Genomic DNA, 6,000 nt, shown 5'->3' with positions numbered 1-6,000 from the left:
CACATAAGATTTTATGGAAAGTCAAATCTAAGAAAGTCTAGTTTTGAATGCATTCTAGTGGTTGTGCTGGAGTTAAGGACATCCAGAAGTCTTACTCAGAAGCACAAAATGTGATCCTTGTGCTCCAAGGGCATGTAATCTAGTTTTGTTCACATGCAAAGAAAACCTACACTGTGAGGTTGTGTGATGCCAAGTATTAATTGAACAGAACAGATAAGTGTTATAGAAAGTCACAGAAAGGACACATTATTACTCTACTACACATAGAGTAGTCAGGTAAACCCTACAGCATGAGACAGGAGACATCTAATAATGTTTAGAAGGCAGTTGGAAATATGTAACTAAAGCTTGGGAAAGAACACCAGGTTAAAGGTACAATTGTTTGAGTATTTGCGTAGATGTGATAGATAAGATTTCCATCAGGAGATATACAGTGAGAAGGAAAGGAAAGTTAAAGCTTGAGGAAAAGAGTAAGACACTGAAAATAAGAAAAGACAGATTTAAAAAAATAATAGAACATTTGGAAATTTAAAATACAGTCATTAAAATAAAAATCTTACTGACTGATTAATAGCTTATTAGATGCAGATGAAGAGATATTAGTAAATGAAGATAGTTCTGAGGAAATTATACAGAAAGGCAGCATGAAGAAATAGGGAATGAAAAGTATGAATTAAGAAAAATGAGGATAGGGTGAGAAAGTTCAATATATTATCCAATAAGATTTCCAGAAAGCAGGATAAGAAAGAAGGAGAGAGACAAATTTGATGAGATAATGGTTGATAATTTCAAAACTTTGAAAGAATTGATGAAATAATGTCTCAAGGTCAATAATCAGAAGTCTCAAGCAAAATAAAAGGAAGTATACTCTAGGCACATTGTAGCAAATTGGAATACTGCAAAAAGAAAGATAAAATCTAGAAAGGAATCAGATATAAAAGATAGGTTACTTGTAAAGAAATAACTATTGGATTAGCAATAGAGTAGCAACAGATTTCTCAAGAACAACAGTGGAAGCCAGAAGTTAATTAAACAGTATCTTCAAGGAGCTGAGGAAAACTCAATAAACTTAGAATTTAGTACACAACAAAAGTATCGCTTAATAGTTCCAAATAATGACACTTTTCAGACAAAGATTGAGAAAATTTACCTCTCACAGATTGTCATTGAAAGACTAAAATATCCACATTAATTCTGTACATTGTTTAAAGATATATTCATATGTCTTACATATGTATCATATACAGTACATGTAAGTGGTAAAATTATAAAAACAAGCATTTATGGGGATATATGTATACGTATAGCTGATTCACTTTGTTATACAGCAGAAACTAACACAACATTGTAAAGCAATTATACTCCAATAAAGATGATAAAAAAAATAAATGAAAAATAAGGAAAAAAATAATAAAAAAAATAAAAACAAGCATGGGTATGAAAAAACACCTAATTCAAAATAGTGTTTATCTGTGAGAGGAGAGAAGAGAATTGAATTAGAGCTTCATTTGTATTTTTTAAGCTAGTTATACAGGCGTTCATTCTATTTTTTAAGGCATTTTTTGGTCTACTTGAAATATATTTAAAAAGGAAGTAGGGAGTTTTAAGAAAAGGAATGATCTACAATATCAAATATTGCATGAGAAAATGAGGACAGGAAATTCCACAGATTTGGATACTTAAAGCCCACTGAATATGCTCCAGAGAATTGTTTTCCTAGAGAAGAGAGAATGAAAACGTCCATTCCAGTCTGCCTACATGTGTTCCTATCATTTCTCCCCTCCTGTTACAGTAAAAGAGATGTCCCTCTGCCCATCAAATATCAGCCCTTTCCCTGTGTGTTCTGGATCCTACCTCTCCCACCTTTTTAGGGTCCATATATTTACCCCTTTCTTTCCTATATTTTCATTTTCTCCCTTTCTACAAGTTCCTTTCCAATATTTAAACATGCTTAAGTCTCTCCTTTTTTTAAACTCCTCTTCCCCCTGATTGCTGCGAAACCAAATACTGCCTCTTTTCACTCTCACAATCCTATTCCGACCACTGCCTTTTTTATCTCCTTCCCATGTCAAACATCTTAAAAGAATTATCTCCAATTAGTGTCTCAATGTCTGTACCTCCCATTTACCTCTGAAACCACTCTAATGTAGCTCCTCTTCCGACCCCCATTCCACAAAAATTATTCTCCTTAAGGTCACCAGTGATTTCTCTGTCTTGACCTCTTACCATTACTTATTCCGCACTATTTCCTTCTTATCCATCATCATCATAAATGCAGTATTTATTGAGCATTTACCATATGCCAGACACTGTTTTAAGCACTTTATGTGTATTGTTTCCTTCTTGAAACCTCTCTTCCTTTGGCTTCTATGACATAACACCCCTCTGATATTCCTTCTACTTCTCAAATAGATACTCTTTGGTTTCTTTGCTCATCCTCGTCTCTTCATCTTTAATAGATGAAGTTCCTCAAGTCATCATCCTTATTCCTCTGTTCTTCTCACTTTATACCACAGATACTGCTTCCACTCATATATGTCTATATATACACAGATGACTTTCAATTTTATTTTCATTTCATCCACTAGTATTTCAGCATGTAATTCTTTAAAAGATAAGAACTCTTCTTTTTTTTTTTTTTGGTTAAACGTAACCACAATACCATTATCATACCCAAAACAAAATTAATAATAATTCCTTAATATTGGCAAATACTGGGTCAGTGGCAACTTTCCAGTTGTCTCATAAATATTATAAAATTCAGGTTCTAATCAAGTTACTCACTTGATTGCAAACCTTTAGTGGTTTCTCAATATTCTTAGAATAAAGAACAAAATCTGTAACCTGTCCTACAGATCTTGCACAATTTTTCCTTGTTTATCTAGTCAGCCAGACCAATAGAATTGAATCTAGAGACCTACAATGTTATTTCACATCTATTATCTTGAGTTGACATCTAATTGATAATAATAAGTCAAAAAAAGGAACTGAAACACTCATGGTGAAATTTTTGTCTTTTGGAGTTTGTTTTGACCAAAACCAGGGAGTTGAGAAATACTGATTAGAGAAATGATGCAGGCCTGGCTCAGCTAAGGTAGAGATGCTAATGGAAGGGTCCTGATAGACATTACCCTTGGACAGCCTGCCACATATGCTACACAGCAAACTCTCAGGGTTTGGGGAAAATCCAATACAATTTAAATTGTTTTCTTTGTTATCCCTGGACAACCTTCACAAGGACAGACTGCCTAGATGGACCTCTTTGCTGTCAGCTAATTCGTTGACCACTAAAGATGTGCAAACACAACTCAGTCTTCTGAGACTGTCTGCAGTTTTTTCCTCATAAGTACAGTTTTTGCCCTTGTTCCTGGATAGCAGTCTAATGACTGTCTCCCTGTATGTTAAAAATTTTGTTTGGAGGTAAATAACTAAATGTCTCTGAGTTGTTCTTTGATAATAAAAACTTAGTTGTACTCTCAAATTTGTTCTTTCTCCACTCTTTCTCACCTTAATACCTCCACCAGCTCAGTTTTTCAAGATGGAAATCTGGGAATATATTCAATGCTTTCTTGTCCCTCATGCCTGGTTCCTTCCCAATATCCAATTCATCACCAAGATCTGAATCTGCTTTCACAATACATCTTGACAGCAACCACTATAGTCTGAGCCCACACCATGTATTGTTTGGGCTATTGAAATACTCTCCTAATTGGCCCTAATTGCTTTCCCTACATTCACATTCATCTCCTTCCATTTCATTTCCCCAGGGAGTCAGAATGTTCTTTTAAAACCATATATCTTATCACATATCTTTCCCTGTTTAAATACTTCAAATGGCTTCTATGATACCTATGATAAAATGATAAATCCTGAATTCGTAACATGGCCTATTCTTTCACAAGGCCCTGCTTGATCTGGCCCCCATATACGCCTGTCTAATCTAATCTGGTACTGTTGTCTCCCTTACAGGTATAGCTACACTGACCTTCTTTCAACTCTTTTGGCACCAAACCTTTTCCCACCTCAGGACCTGCACTCATGCTGTCCCTCTGTCTTAAATTTGTGATGGGGATATGTGAACCAACTTCTAAAGAATAAGAAGATGTCAGCCTAACCTAAAAAATTAATTGCTGTGAACCTCAAGTACTGTGCTTAACTCCAGTGTTCAGTTGAGCTGTTAGATGATTCCCATATTTTTAAAGAATAAGAAGTTGTTTCACAAATCACTTCCTCAGAGGGTTAAGGATTCTCTTCTAATGTCCTTCATAGCTCTAAACACAATTTATAATTTTATTAATTTATATAATTGTCTGATAACTCATCCCTATTAGTCTGTGAACTCTAAAAGGAAAGAGATTGTATCTACTTTTTAAAAATTCTGTATAATAATTGTCTAGCATATAGCAGATACCAAATACTTACTTTGAACAAATGAGTGAGTGAGATGTTGGGGGAAGCATTTTAGTTCAGTGCCTGGCAGACAATACTCAACTTGATTTTCCTTTTTCATTTTAAACATTTACATTAGATTTTGGTCTTTTATTTAATGGAATGTTGCTAGGTTTTTTTTAAAAAAAGTATGTATTTTAAATCTTTCAGATGGCTACAGATGTCCACTAGATGTCAGCCTAACTGAAAAAATTAATTGCTATGAACTTCAAGTATTGTGCATGATTCCAGTGTTCCGTTGAGCTGTTAGATGATTCCCATATTTTTAATTAAATGAAGAGATAATGTTTTTGTAAATACCTTTGAATTTGAGATTGTGGATGCTCCATGATTGTATATTGAGTACTGAGAATATAATTCTCTTGTGTTCTAAAAGGCTATAGCGATCTTGGATTCTTTGTCAAAGAACTCTATTAATAGTAAAATATTTATGAAATATAATAATAAGGTAATAAAATCTGCTAATATTTATTTGGCATCAACTACATGCCAGACACTTTGCTAAATGCTTAAATGTTTTATCTCATTTAATCTCAATTGATTTCTAAATTAGGACAGTAACTAAAACTATCTCAAATGATTAAAGAATCCTGTGAGATAAATAGTATTACTAACACCACTCAAAAACTGGAGTTTAAAGAGGTTAAGTAGCTGTTCTTAAAAACTCCAAAAGAGATAGCATAACGTGTCATAATTACTTATTTATTAAAAATAAACACTTATTTATAAAAAATAAAGATTAAAAAAAACTCTTCGGTCAAGAGGTTGTTATTTAATTTTATTTATTTTATTATTTATTTTGGCTGCACTGGGTCTTAGTTGCGGCAGGTGGGGTCTTTTAGTTGCAACATGTGGACTTCTTAGTTGCGACATGCATGTGGGCTCTAGTTCCCCGACCAGGGATCGAACCTGGGCCCCCTGCATTGGGGCCCCCTGGAGTCTTACCCACTGGACCACCAGGGAAGTCCCAAAGATGTTTTAATAATGGGGGACTTGTCAACATTCATTGCCAGTTGGAACTGAGGATTTTGTTTATATTACAGCTAAATAAATGATGTTGTTTAGTGGAAGAGATTAGGATGGTTGTGGAAAGAGCACAGATTTGGAATTACACAGACTTTGGTTTGCATTTCAGTATCACCATTTAGTAGCTTTACTCTGATGTTGGGCAGGTTATTTCATATCTTTGAGCCTCAGTTGCCTTGTCAGTTAAGAGGGGTTATAATATAATGCCTGCTTTACAGTGCTGAAGTAAAGGTTAGATAGGAAAGTATATGGAAAGTGCCTACCACAGTGACTGGCAAGTAATAAGTCATAGTTTTTATTATTTTTTTTATAAATGTCTCAATCTGAGAACAATAGATATTAATTTTGTGGATACTATGGGTAAACAAACCCTTATATTTTTGTGATGGTAGATGAATATGCAAAATACCAATGCCAAGTTCATACCCGAATGACTTAAAATTCATCTATGCACAGTTACATACAAAGATTAATTATTTAACTTGCAAAATTATTGATAATATTTTTATTGAGGAGCTAAGGATT

The sequence above is a fragment of the Balaenoptera musculus genome, chromosome 1 (assembly GCF_009873245.2).
Source record: "Balaenoptera musculus isolate JJ_BM4_2016_0621 chromosome 1, mBalMus1.pri.v3, whole genome shotgun sequence".
Lineage (NCBI taxonomy): Eukaryota > Metazoa > Chordata > Mammalia > Artiodactyla > Balaenopteridae > Balaenoptera > Balaenoptera musculus.
The sequence above is the reverse complement of the archived record's forward strand: the minus strand, read 5'-3'. Positions refer to the sequence as shown.